The following is a 15,425-nucleotide window of genomic DNA, read 5'->3' on the forward strand; positions in this document are numbered from 1 at the left end:
CATTAAAACCAGGTCAGAGGCAAATATAGTCATGAAGTTTAACGACTCTCATTTCTTCATTAATGGTGGCATGGTTTTAAAAGGGGGGTCTCTGGAAGCGGAAAAGCAATATTTTGCATTCGTGCATCCATTTCTGCTCTAATTAATTTAGCTTCTTAATTATGCCTGTTTGATTGTAATGTATTCAGTTGATTAATGATGCTAAAGGAAGGTTTGACTCTCATCTGGAGAGCAATTATCAGTGCACCCGGGCCCTAGTGCACCTGTCAAGCTCTGAACCCAACTCACTTATAGTCTTCATCTGTCAGATTGCTTCTGGAAGGGACTTGATAGTTCTGGCACAAATGCACAAATAGTATTTTTAGCACTTACTAATGATGATCTATTATTTGTGGCATGATGCAGTACAAGTTGACTTCATTTCAACCAATTTTTTATTGTTGTACGCCGTAAATAATCTTTAATAATGATGCTTCTTATTCATTCATCTAACTGCACTCAATGCTATCCTCTCCAAGTCTTTAATTGCGGTATGTTTTCATGGTCAATTTGACACCCGTAAGCAAAAGTAACCTGTAAGAAACATAGTAATCATCCTGCTATAACAAATATCTTATTATCTATTTATAGATGGTGGCTGAATATGTGCCTATGTGCTGAAAAGAAGGTGCTTGTTTGCCTGGGCCGGTTTACAGAAATAGCTACTAAATGTGGATGGGATGAAAGCAGGAGCAGGATGAAAGACTTGTCACCACATTCTTTTTGCCTTTTTTAATTATTTTTCTATTGTGCGATGACACATTCAGTCTTCAAATACCAAACCTTTGAAAGCGAACACCCTTCAGTCCACTGAACTACAAAAAAGAGACAGCAACTAAAGACAGACAAACTCTGTTGGAATATTTAATTATGTGACAGATTCTTTCATGTTGTTTGAAGCATGTACACAAACAATCTTCACATAGATTTTATTCCCACACAACAATATGTTCATAGAGGACCCTAGAAGGTCAAGGCTCCTAAAGTAATACGAAATACGAAACATGGGATCTTTATTGACCTTAATAGTTCCTTGAAGAACTCTTGACATATTTGGTTCTTTAGATTCCTAAAATGTTATTCAATCCAAGAAAAAAAAAACTTTAAATATTAATTCAGCTTTAATATCTACTAATTTCAATCTGAAAAAGACAAAGAAATACAATTTACCAAATCTAGTGAGTCGAAAAATATACAATGTATTAATCAAAAGCGATAATAGGATTTATTCAAAAAAGTAATCCTAAAAATATGTATGACACTAAAATATTTATTGTTTTGCTGCTGCACAGTTATTTACAATGCATGAAATAGACAAGTTATTTCAAGTGTTGTTAAATAACTTTTATTGTATTTTTGGATGGAAAAAAAAGACTGCAGCTGAGTTTATTCCACACAGGCGAGTGGGCTTGACAAACAAGCTGTATGACACACTCTCTGTATGGTCAAAAGGGAGAAGCAAAGATTAGAATACACAAGACATGTCACTCGTATAGTTTTGAATGGGGCAAAGTGTCATTATGGCCAATGAAGTTCTGCCTTTTAGTACAGGAGCCAATCATTAATCGCTATAGACTGACGTTTCTCCGGGGGAGAAGCTCGGAGACGTGTGTTTTTATGACAGTATGGTGGTCAACAAATGCACTAGAATCTCAGCAAGTACTTGCTTCACGGCCATAAGAAATCTGTACTTTTTAAGGAACCAACTATAGTTGAATACTATGTAGCCAGATCAGCCTCAAAATTTACAAAATAAAATTAAGTCCAATTTGTGAATTCAAAACACGGTTCAAAAATATGCAAATCCAATTTGTGAATTCAAATATTTATGATTTTTACTTTACAAATTGTGTTTAAAAAATGAACTATTTTTAAGACTGATCTTGCTCCATAAAAACAAAAGTTTTTTGCTTTTGTAATCTGTATGAAATGAACGCGATGTACAGTCTTTCCTGTCAAACACACATCACATGACAGCAACTACTCAAGCAGCTCACAAAATTGTAAACAAAGAGTTGCTGTCATTTCTGAAAGAGATTCATCATCAAGTTTCTGAAGACCAGCGAAATTTGACGAATCATTATCCAGAATGATGATGTGTAAACACTGCCATAAATGAAGTTGGTGTCATGATCTAGTTTCTCTCAAGTGCGCATGCGCATTAGCTTTGGTAAACCTGAAAAAATGCAGATTTTGATTGATTTGAATGTTTCTAAACAAAAATTATGACACAGTTGTTTTTTAATTTTATTGGAGATTTCAAATATTTAATGTAATAATAAGCTTGGCAAACAGTTTTGGAGAATTTGATGTTTCCACATTCAGACAGAATGCCCATGCATACTGCCCAAGCGGCGTTTTAAAGATGGCCACAGTGTGAAATGACTTGTCTTAAAGGGACTTTGGGAGAAGGCAGCGCAAAAAAAATAAATAAAAAAATAATAATAATAACTTAGAAAAAATATAACTAACACTTGTCTGGCATGTATATACTGCCTGCAATTCTCTGATGATCTGAAGTGCTTCTTTTATTCTCATTGGTAAGTTGCCTTGGATGAATAATGAGTAAATGTAAAATTCTGGAGTTGTATGACAGCTTTGTGTCATTTACTTGACACTACTGTTTATTTCCACACCAAATCTGGCATTTGTGCCACTGAAATCATGATGGTTTTTCACATGACACTTAAGAACCAGTGATTTTTGATGTTTATAATGTTTAACCTCACCCCAAGATCACACTTTTGACTTGAAAGCTACAGTGAATGGGAATATTTCAGTAAGCAAAGCTATCAGTTTGTACCTCTCTTACAATATTTTACAATCATATAGGTGACCAGAACCATTTACATTTATTTTTTAAAATAACAGATGAGGGGGCGGCACGGGGGCTCAGTGGTTAGCACTGTTGCCTAAAAGCAAGAAGGTTGCTGGTTTGAGTCCTGACTGTGCCAGTTGGCATTTCTGTGTGGATTTTGCATGTTCTCCCCGTGCTGGCATGGGTTTCCTCTGGGTGCTCCAGTTCCCCCCACAGTCGAAAGACAAGCAGTATATATAGGTGAATTTAATTACCTAAATTGGCGGTAGTGTATGAGTGTGTTTGTGAATAGTGGCTGGAAGGGAATCCAATGCGTAAAAACATATAATGGAATAGTTGGTGGTTCATTCCGCTGTGGCGACCTCTGAAATAGAGACTAAGCCGAAGGAAAATGAATGAATGAATAACAGATGAGTTTGGATTGATAGGATGTTGATTCATGACAGCTTTTCATTCTTGAATTTTTAATGTCGCTCTGAAAAGCGAATGTCGCATCAGTGGGCTTTGGGAAACTTTTCTGTGCGCTCATCCATGATGGGCAGTGTGTAACTCTGCAGGCTCTCTCCTTCCGTGTGGCGTGCAGATGTAATCAGGGCGTCTCTCCGCAGGGGCGTGATGAGCTCATTAAGATGGATCAATCTGAGGAAGCGGCGCCTGCTGAACTGATAACGCCACATCCATGTCTGATACCTGTTCCTGCCATCCTGACTCCCCATCGACCAGACATCAGGGCATACTGACATCCAGAGCTTTTCAGCTTTACTGCTCCCCCGGAGGGATCGCGCCAGTCTTTCATCTGTGCTCCAACGACGGCGGAGCAGCCCTTTGATCAGTGTTATTATTTCCACGATTCGTCATTTTACCGTGTTCCTCTCACACATGTTGGCAGGTTTTGCCAGTGAGAGTAAATAGTCCCTTGAAGAAAAGCGCTAAGTCTGATCACAATATCCGAGATCAATGGCAACCATTCGATTTTTTTATTTTATGTGTCAGCTCCATGGTTAAGTTTTAGATTGTAAGTGACATGAACAATAGCGGATGTCGGATGCATGCGAAAATATGAAGTCGGTTTAAGAAATAACATGTTAGCGGATGTATTAATTCCTACAGAGCTATTTTTAGGCCGGAGCTAAATGTTTCATCTTACACATTGTGACAGATCGATGGGGAAATAAATAAATAAATAAATGGGATAGACATAGCCAACGAAACCTATCTGTGGGTATTGGTGTCTGTTGTGAGTTAATAGGATGTCAGTGAAGATTGATGGCCGTGCCGTTGGTGGAAAGGAAGGCTCGGAGCTGTGTGCATTTATGAAAATGGGCCGAATGGACGAGAGGTGGGCATTATTCTCAATTGTCAGAGTGCTGGATTCTGATCCAACTTACAGAGTATTTTAATTCACTGTTTAGGTATGATCTGACCTGAAGTAATTTGGGTAGAATTAGAGCATCATTTCATCGCACTATCATCCGGAGTTTTTCTGTCCTTTAAAATTGGAGATGTAGAATATATTTTAGGAGGATTAATGAAAATTAGCCCAAAATTTATAAGCAGTCAGTATCCAACGGATAACTAACTGATAAGAAAAATGGCTCAAATAGACAAGAAATTGGTAACTTAAAGATTCCATGCTAGAAGAAAGCACAGCAAACTAAACCAACTGCTGTTTTTTTTTTTTTTTTTTGGGAGACTCTCATGCACATTATGCCCAAACACATCCATTTCTCATTAAAAGAATAAGGCAACCCAGGCTACATTTCTGGGGACAGCGAAATGCGTAACTGGAGGTATGTCTGCTCGCAGTTTTTGTTTCTGCAAATCTACCACAAGGTCACTGTGTAACTCAAATCTCAAAAAATTTCACGTAAATCCACCAAGGGGCACAATATACACTTCAGTCGACCAGGCCAGCTTGCTGTGACCTGACCAACTGACCCACCCACCCCCTTCCCTAAACCCAACCGACAGTGTTTTCAAAAGCAATCTAGATGAAGAAAAGCCGCCATGGCCGTTAGTTTTCACCACATTTTCAGCCTGTTGTTTATATATAAAAAAATATTTTCTTCACCGGGCTCCAACTCTGTCATCGCAGTAAGCTCTGCTCTCTGTCCCAAGTCTGCCGATGTACGCAGTGAGCTACTGGGCAAACTGGTAACACTGAAAATGCTCTCCATACGAAGTTAAATGTTTGGCAGCGCATAAAGGAACAGAAGTCATCTGCAGTATAATACCACACTGTAGCATTCATTTTAAAGACAAAATGCTGCCAGATGTACTAGATGTATCCTAGCTACATAATTCACGATCTCCAGAAATGTAGACAGGTGTATGTATTAGGGCTGCATGATTTTTTTTTTGCTTAAAATCAAGATTCTGTAGATGTAAAATAAAGGTTAATATGAGTAGCCCATTATTACTGTAATTCTCAAACATATGGTCAAACAACAATAATAATGTTAGGCCTATGTGTAGGTCTACTGTTTGTTAAAATGCTACATTATGTATAGACTTTGAATGGTGGGCTTGAACAGACTTTAAATTTGTCCTGGTTGTTAATGCACAGTAAATTAATGACATCAGTACACAATAATTCATAATTCTAAAGTTTAATTTTTATGTTTAAGACATATGCTTGCAATCTGTCATTGACTACATTATTATTTTTTTTTCAGTGGTAAAATGAAACATTTGTCTTTATCAGATTCCCTCTTGCATTATTCTTTCATTAATTTTCTTTTCGGCCTAGTCCCTTTATTAATCAGGGGTCGCCACAGTGAAATGAACCGCCAACTTATCCAGCACATGTTTTATGCAGTAAATGCTCTTCCAGCCGCAACACTGGGAAACTCCTGCATTATATTCAACATTATATAGGCTAGAGTAGCTATACTGATACTGTAAAAGCATTTATTTTCATGCATAACTCTGTGTTTGCTATGAAAGAATAAAAAAACATCAAATGCTTCTTATTTCTAAAATGCGGTGATTATTTAAATGATGTATTTGCTGGTTTCACTTTTACTGCCGAGTGAGCTCATGTCATGGCTGCCATCCCTTTGACGAAAAAACATTTATGCAAATCATACTTCACAACTTTATTACCTATTATTTACAGCCTATGCAGATTCTTCATTGGCAGGCATGTGTGTCCTCTCGGTAGTAAACAAACAGTGCATCAGCTCATGTGTGATTTTTGCGGCAGCAAATACATCATTACATTAAGACAAAAATGACATTTTGGTGTGAATTAGACCTTATAAATACAGTATGTGACACTTTTACCACCATTTGGAGGTGTCCATGTTGCAACATATACAAAACAATGTGAAGACTTGTGCGACTATCTTTATGCTTCCTTCCTGACCTTGAAAATATAATTGGCTGAATTGTAGGAAAGTTGAATTAAGATTGTTGTTTAATGGTCGAATCAAGATTGCAATCTTTTTTTGATTAATCGTGCAGCCCTATTATGTTATCACAATGAGCCTGTTTTGAAATAAGGACAACCTGTTTCGGACCATGCGACAGGTGCGCAGACCATTTTCCATGTCCATAAAATAGCACAAGTGGATTAGAAGACGTCTCAAAAACTGCCGCACCATGTGGTTTGGACTAAGCATTGATAGTTAAAATCTAACATCTTAAAGTGGTTTAAAATCACAACAGCAACTGTTATATATTGATTTTTTTATGATTCAAACATCTCTTTTTGTGCTCCAAAGTGCTGTTTACCTCAGACTGACTGGGCCGCATAGTGTTGAATGCGACTCTTAGGTGCGTTGAGGTAGGAGTTTTTTTCTGCGTAAACTTGATATGTTTTCTCCTGGGGCTTCCACACCATCTCAGTTTTCTTAGATTAGCCTCTCTCCAAGGATCTGTCAACTATTGAGACCGGACCTAATTTTGCTCACACTGGGAGAGTGGTATGTTTCTCTCTCTCTCTATTTTTTTTCTTTCTCCTCTTCCTCTGCTGCTTTTGCTTAAGAAAAACCCACGGAGACTTTCTGTCGTTCTGAATCTCGCATCCATCAGTCAGCCACTCGAGCGGAGTGTTGTGGGTATGGATGAGATGAGTACCGTGTGTGTGTGTGTGTGTGTGTGTGTGTGTGTGTGTGTGTGTGTGTGTGTGTTGTTGATACCTCAGACTGCCGTCCCTGGGCAGACTCTCACACACATCAGAAAAGGAGCCATCTGCTCTCTTCTGAGGATTTGCTTCAGGTCAAGCTTAAACTGGATGTGGGAGATGCTTCTGGAAAGCACAATGAACCTGGTTTCATTTCACTATAAAACAAACAGCTCTTGGCGGCATGTGCGATTCGATAGACGACTGCTGGATCAGAGGCTCCAGAGGGGACTGTTATTTATTTATTTTTTTTGCAGATGGGAGGTTGTTAGGCACCCCTCAAGACGCAGATGCTAGTGTTTCATATGTCTAACCTGGCTTTCACTCATTTAGTCAGTCAGTCCATCAGTCACAGATCTTGACGCGAACCACCATCCCAATCTCCCCTCATCCTTCAGCCTGACAGCCATGACAGCCAATCCCATTCTTGATTGGGCTGACACTCAAAAGGAAACAGACGAATGGAGACCATCACCCTCGCTGGCTCTCAGACCTGCTGTCTGTAAATCACGACAGCCGTTCCAGCTTCAAAAGCTGCCGGACAGACCAAGAGAGACACACATTCAAAACAAAAAGTCAAAGCAACATCAGACAAAAGATTTACTGTCTCGCACAACTGCTCCTCTCCAAACCCGTCCCGCTGAAGACTGGGTGCACTTAAACCTTCAGAAATGGGGAGATTTATTCAGGATGTTGACAGGAAAATTTTCTTGTTCATAACGCTTTCTTTTGAGATGCTTTGAAGTTTCTGTATTCTACTTTTCGTTTATAAAATTTACTAGGTCAGCAAAAAGTATTTCGATTACATCTTTTAGAGAATGATATAAATTGTAAAGTAAAGATTAATATGCATGCAATTTATTTTGTATAAATTAATGTATAATTGTATTTTTATTTATGAAAATTGGAACTGGAAATTATACTAAAAGAAATCTATTATAAATATGAAGTCAAAATTATTATAAATATTATAAAGGTCAATATTATTAGCCCCTAATTTTTTTCTGATGGTCTACAGAACAAACTGTAACTTGAGGACGCTAGACAACTGAGTTGAGTATACACGTGCAGTTTATTACAATAATGGTCAGGCAGGCAACAGTCAACACGGACAAACAGATGTAAATCTGGAAATCTGTAATACTGGAAATCCAGAATCAAACTCGAGGTCACAGGCAAAGTGAAATAGGCGGCAAATAGAATAAACAGGAGACAATGCAAGGGTCAAAACAAGGAAAATGTGTCATGGTGTTACAGATGAACAAGACTCAGTAAAGTCTGTGTGTTTGTGTGCTGTATATATGGTCCATGTAATCAGTGGTTGAGCAGCTCTCAGCTGTGTGTGTAGTCAAAGAAGAACCTGAACAGGCGTGTGGTCCATGACAGGATTGGTAGTTCCTTTTGGTGGCATATCTGTTGTTCTCCAGCAATCTGTATGGACTAGATCACTGGTGATTGTTAAAAACCATCATTAAACAATGATTTGCCTAATTACCCTGCCTAATTAATCTAATTAACCTAGTTAAGCCTTCAAATTGCACTTTTAACTGAATACTTGACAAAAAAACTCTAGTAAAATATTATTTACTGTTATCATGGCAAAGATTAAAGAAATCAGTTTTTAGAAATGAGTTATTAAAACTATTATGTTTAGAAACATTTACAAAAATGTTTTAAAATTATATTTATTATAAAATATAAATAATTTTTAAATTATTAAAAATTGTATGCATTTTCATTCATTTGTTACAACCTCTATTTTAAGATGGCCCAACATAAAATAACAATAACATTCTTACCCAATGACAACAAATAAATGAATATATTATTGCTGTTTTACCATATGTTTGAGAATTACAGTAATAATAGGCTACTCATATTAACCTTTATTTTACATCTACAGAATCGTGAGAAAATATACAAACAAACAAACAAACAAACAAACAAAAGAACAACAAAACAATGCTGGCTGGTTCATTAAAGCTGTCTCTCTTCTCCTCGTTGGTGTGTTATTAACTTCTTCCTATTAGTCTCCAACGACAAGCAGGTGCGTCCACCTACGGAAAAACTAGAACGAAATCCAAAGAAAAACACAAATCAAACCACCAAGCGTAGCACATTTTTTCATTCATTCATTTTCTTCCGCTTATCAGTGGTCGGGTATAGTGTACAATTATTGATAGCGCTTCACTTTTTCCACATTTTTTGTAACAGTCTTATTCCAAAATGGATTTAATTCATTTATATCCTCAGAATTCTACACACAACACCCCATAATGACAATGTGAAAAAAGATTTTTTTTAAATTGTTGCAAATTTCAGAAAAATAAAAAACGTGAAAAATCACACATTCATAAGTTTTCACAGCCTTTGCTGTAAAGCTCTAAATTAAGCTCAGGTACATTCTGTTTCCAATGATGTTTCAGCAGCTTAATTGGAGCTCACTTGTTGTTGGACATTATTTGAAAAGGCTGTCTATATAAGGTCCCAGGTTTGACAGTGCATGTCAAAGCACAAACCAAGCATGAAGACAAAGGAATTGTTTGTAGACCTTCGAGACAGGATTGTCTCGAGGCACAAGGCTGGGGAAGGTTACAGAAAAATTTCTGCTGCTCTGAAAGTTCCAATGAGCACAGTGGCCTCCATCATCCATAAGTTAAAGATGTTTGGAACCAACAGGACTCTTCCTAGAGCTTGCTGGCCACCTAAGCTGAGTGATCGGAGAGAAGGGCCTTAGTCAGGGAGGTGATCAATAACTCGATGGTCACACTGCCTGAGCTCCAGCCTTCTTCTGTGGAGAGAGGAGAACCTCACAGAAGGACAACCATCTGTGCAGCAATCCACCTATCAGGCCTGTTTGGTAGAGTGGCCAGACGGAAACCACTCCCCGCCTGGAATTTGCCAAAAGGCATCTGAAGGACTCTCAGACTATAAGAAACCAAATTCTCTGGTCTGATTAGACTAAAATTTTATTCTTTGGAGGGAATGCCAGCCGTTACGTTTGGAGAAAACCATACACCGCTCATCACCAGGCTAATACCGTCCCACAGTGAAGCATGGTGGTGGCAGCATCATGCTCTGGGGATGTTTTTCAACAGCAGGAACTGGAAGACTAGTCAGGATAGAGGGAAAGATGAATGCAGCAATGTAGAGAGACATCCTGAATGAAAACCTGCTTTAGAGTGCTCTTGACCTCAGACTGGGGCGATGGTTCATCTTCCAGCTGGACAATGACCCAAAGCACAGCGCCAAAATATCAATGGAGTGGCTTCAGACCTAAATCCTATTGAACATCTCTAGAGAGATCTGAAAATGGCTGTACACGGTCGTTTCCCAGCCAACCTGATAAAGCTTGAGAGGTACTGCAAAGAGAAATGAGCAAAAATTCCCACAGATAGATGCGTCAAGCTTGTGGCATCTCATTCAAAAGACTTGAGGCTTTAATGGCTGCCAAAGGTGCTTCATTAAAGTATTGTGCAAAGGCTGTGAATGCCTATGTACATGTGATTTTTCAGGTTTTTTATTTATTTATTTTTATTTTATTTTTCCCCCACATTGTCATTATGTGGTAATGTTTTGAGAAAATAAATTAATTTAATCCCTTTTGGAATAAGGCTGTGACATTAAAAATTTGGAAAATTGAAGCGCTATCCATATATTCCGGATGCACTGTATATGTGTATATGTGTATTTATTCATGAATTTATTTCAAATATCATGTTAACCATAAAAAAGTGAATCTTTTAATCAAACTTTTATAACCCTCTATACTGACCCAGAGCGCAAACCCTTGCATACTAGAAATAAAAAGTTCAGAAACTGTCAGATGTTCTGCATTTGGGATTTTGACGAATGTGATTCTGGGCTGAAAATAGAAAACTGTTCAGTGTTGTGCCCAAAAGCCCCCAAAACTGGTTGGCGTCCAGCGCGGTCAACATGGCTGCATACAAAGATACCAGATGTCACCTTGCTGCCTCTGCAGTTCGCTGGAGATTCTGCAGATAGCGCAACGCAAAGTCAACTCATTCTGTAAATTTGTTTAATGGCACGACAGTGGCTTTGGCTGCTCGAATGAAAGGTTTAAAAAAAATAAAAAAAACAGATGAAGGGTAACCGATCTGTATTATTACAAAGAGACCTTTGAACTGAAATGTGCTGCTGGCTTTCCATCTTTCAGCATCAGCTATGCATCTCTTAAATTGCTTTTAAATTGCATTCGAGAGCAATCATTTGTTATTCTTATGATGTTAATGAACAACAGTCCATTTTAGCCAGTAATATGAAATTGATCGCAAGAAGAAAGCGCAAATCAGTTATCAGATCAGCTTCAGAAACAGGCCAGAGCAGTGTCATAACACAGATTGTTAATGATGCACATCATCTGTGGCCCAGTAGTGAGTCAACAGCCGTAATTATGATCCCACTGTGAGCTTTGCTGTTGACTCTAAAAAGTGCAGAGATTTACTGTGATATTCCCTGGATGACGAGAGAAACTCTAATTAAATCCAGCAACTGCTGGGATTAAAGGACCTCGACGGGTTTTACTACCTGTGGCAGAGTGACTGAATATCAACACAATCTCAGTATGAACACTGTGATGGGTTTAGCATTTCATAAAAGACAGTTTGGGCCAATGGTTGCCCAGATGACATCAGGAAAGATGACATAAATTATGTCAAAGATAAAAAAAAAAAAACATTGATGTATGACTGATGGCATGTGCATATGATGTCTATAAATGCATAATAATTGAGTTCTTGACTGCATGTTATCAATGTTTGTGTTTGGGCCTGGGTCGAGAAATTTATTTACTAGAATGATGCTTTGTTATATCTTACATCTCAACAGAAACATTAAAGTAGATACTTTGCTTGCATTTGTATTATGCTTTATTTAAGGGTTGATAATGAATTAATTATCATGCACATAAAAGTCCTTTAATGCATTGCAATTCATTAATTATCCCAATTTTTGGGGGTCATTTCCTTCCTAGTTACATACAAGTTAAAACTAGTTTTGCTCAGTGCTCAGTTTTTCAGAATTTTAATCAGTTATCACCAGGGCTGCATCTGAAACCACCTACTATTCAGTACTGCATTTGAATTTAAACGTACCACCCGGTCATTAGAAAAGTACATTCTTTACAGTATAAATGTAAGAAGTATAAATGGATCTCGGACATACTACATTCGCCATTTTGTCATGGTCACATGCCCTATCTGTTTCAGTTGCGTCGCTTCACTCTTATTCATGAATTCTCTCGCAGGGCATCATGGGATAGCGCAGCATGCATGGGATGCGCACTTCAGAATCTCGCCAGAAGTAGAAGTCATCTGGGTACTTCTCGCATACTGATTTTCGAATTCTATGAATTTAGACATACTGCTCGGCTCGCATACTGATTTAGTGTACTGTATTGTATGGAAGTATGTGGTTTTAGACAGCATAGGCCCACACAGAATCTGCGCGCGCAGAAATCTGCAGATTTTTAGCTCATCATTGAGTCTATTTATTTACTTAATGTGTGTATTTACCTATGTATTTAAATGTGTGTACATTTATATTTATTCAGTTTTTAAAATTCATTTCACTAATATTATTGTGATATGTGAGTTTGTTCTGTCTTTTAGTTGATATATTATGATTGATTTGCTTTGTTTACCATATGAGTGGATGTAATTGCTTTGTAAACATAAAAAAAGCAAATATATTATTTGTTGATGTGTTTGAAGTGTTTAGTTATGATACTAAAATCATTTCGCATAAATAAACTGGCTTATTGAATAGCTCATAGTATGTGTTACCTACGTCATTGCAAACATTTTTGTAACATATTTGTGAGTTGGTTTATGATTGTTGGGATTTAAATGTTTTATCGTTTGGCAAATATATGAACTAGATGATTTCGGTTATTTTATTTAATTTTTTTAATATTGTGATTCTTTAAACAAATTTGTTCTCTTTGATTATGGGGATAATGCTTTTTGACATCCCTTATGATGTTTTTCATTACATACGAAATTATATTGGATTGTTTTAATGATTAAGTATTTAATTAATGACATAATGTGATTGACAATTGAAAAGGAGGGTGGAGGTACACAATTGTTTCACATACGTTGAACCAAAATGTTTGTGTTTATATTTCTAAATATGTGAAATAAAGTAATTTAAAGCTATTAATCACTGACTGGAATTACCTGTCAATTAAACACATTTATTGCACATCTTTCAGCCAACCAGAATAAAGAGTTTCAACTGATCGTGAGGTGGATAAATATTAGGTAACACTTTATTTTAATGGTCCATTTGAGTCTTAGTAGACTGTCTGCTTAATATTTGTTGATACTGCTCCTTCAACAGACAATTAACTGACTATAAGAAACTTTGCAACATGTCAACTTACACTAACTGTAATCTAACAGTCTACTTATAATATAATGAAAATTAGTTGGCATGTAGATGCAATGAAACTTAAATTCAACAACTGAAACATCAAAATAAAGTCTGACTAAATATGATTTTTAATAATATATATATACATCAGTTGCCCACATTAAAAATTACATTTGGTGCTTCTTCAAACTACTTATTTAATTTGAGCTGAACCAACATTGAATTCTTAAGTTTTTTTGGCATAACATATTTGTTTTATGTTCTATCCACTAAAATTGTAAAAACAATTAAGTTAATTAAATCCATTTGTGCCGGGACAACAAGAAGGAATTGTCTGGAGCTCTGCATTTGTTTTACAGTGCAGATAACATAAAATATGACATTTGCCAAAATCAGTGATGGATGTCTAATGGCTCATGCATATGTTGTCCATAAATGCATGATAATTAAGTTTGAGTCTGCATGTAGTCAATGTTTTGTGTTGAAGTCTCTCGAGAAACCAGTTTAAAAGCAGAATGTAACCTTTAACCTCACATGTGTGAGCATGGCAGACCTGGTACAAATGTGAAGACAGATTATCTCTGGATTAATCCCTGATTAAATCATCAGGTCCAGCTGATACCTGTCGCTTGCCAGGTCAGTGGATTTCTAGGATGGGCTGGGATGAAATTTCTCCATGGCAACACTGCCTGAAGCCCAGTGCCGCTTCCAGCAGCATCCAGAACAGATCTCTGAAAGGACATTACTCGCATTACTCAAACTGCTGCTATAGCTCTGGGCTATAAACACAGTGGGGTCCAAATGTCTGAAAACTCTAGTAGAAGTATGTCTGTTTTCTGTTTTTCTGATTGAATTCAGCATGAAACGGTTGTCTTTTAGACTGCTGGAAAGCAAACATCCAATATTTTGCTTCTGTTTATCTATTTATATACAATCTAAAGGACATTTCCTCAATTTTACTTATTTTTTTAAATTAAGTTCAACCCAAAATTTCATTTTCCACCCATTCAGAATTCAATTCAATTCAGAATATTGTTTACCTTTTTGTTCCTATTGAAAAGAGATACACTTTTACTTGGTCTTGACAGGTTTTATTGAGATTTATGAAGTGATGAATACAGGTATCCAAAATTCTCTCTCAATCTAATTAATGTCAGCAAAATGAAACAAAAATTTCAAACAATCAAACAGGAATTTTCTCCTTACAGTGGAGATCAAAACTAAAGAATAATTTATGAGCCCTTCTCAAGTTTTGCCAGAAACACCCGCTTTGAATGTTATTACTCGATTGAATGGGCATTATCAGTGGTTATTAGCTGATAGACATGGGCCAATAGGGGCCTTCTGCGCCTATACTGTTTTCATCCATCAACATGGTTAATCATCTAGAAATACTGTGACAGTTGGGTTTAGACTTGGGATAGAGGTAGACATTAATAAAATACAATTAATGGGAAATTTAATAAATAATATAAATAATTATTGTGGTTAATCAGCTATACAAATAGAGAAGAGTCTAGATCCAGATCTGTTTTTACATTGCTGTGACTGTTGGGTTTAGGGTTTGAGTAGGGGTAGACGTTATTAAAATACAATAAATGGGAAATTAAATAAATTATATAAATAATAACTTCCAGCCACAGCCATATGTGGTATATAGCTGATTAATCATGTGGATGGATGATTACAGCTATCTGAGTGTACTAGTAGGCACAGAAAGCCCATACTGGCTCATATTTATCAGCTGATAACCACTATATTGTCCATTTAATTGAGTGATAACATTCGAATCGGCCATCAGAAAAAAATTCAAAATTCATTTAAAATCTGAATGAAATTTGGTTGTATCTATACATGCTGATAGAACAGATGGTTACTGCAGTCAAAATGTGAAGAAAGTGTACAGGTTTTTGCTTTAAATGACTTGAGGACATCACTAGTCTCTCACATTGCTCTGCTGTGATTTAGCTCTTTTCTTCTTCCTGTCTTTTCAACAGATCAGTGGCTGTAGTTGGTTTCCTAAAATGTAACTGTCACCAGAATGTT

The 15,425-nt window shown here is 36.9% G+C and overlaps 1 long non-coding RNA gene across 8 annotated transcripts in view; it reads left to right on the forward strand.

The window, feature by feature from the left end:
• Positions 1 to 15,425, forward strand: part of LOC137490454 (uncharacterized) — an 84,991-nt gene that overhangs the window by 24,797 nt on the left and 44,769 nt on the right. For 3 of the 8 annotated variants that reach the window (XR_015504299.1, XR_015504303.1, XR_015504296.1), the window contains one exon: positions 631 to 2,458. The exons of 3 other annotated variants lie outside the window; for them this stretch is intronic. This is a non-coding gene — a long non-coding RNA (uncharacterized LOC137490454). Of the gene's footprint in view, positions 1 to 630; positions 2,459 to 3,465; positions 4,069 to 15,425 lie in introns of those variants that run through there. 2 more of the 8 variants (XR_015504298.1, XR_015504297.1) reach the window with 1 other exon arrangement.

Source organism: Danio rerio, chromosome 12 (genome assembly GCF_052040795.2).
Source record: "Danio rerio strain M-AB ecotype USA chromosome 12, GRCz13ab, whole genome shotgun sequence".
Taxonomy (NCBI): domain Eukaryota; kingdom Metazoa; phylum Chordata; class Actinopteri; order Cypriniformes; family Danionidae; genus Danio; species Danio rerio.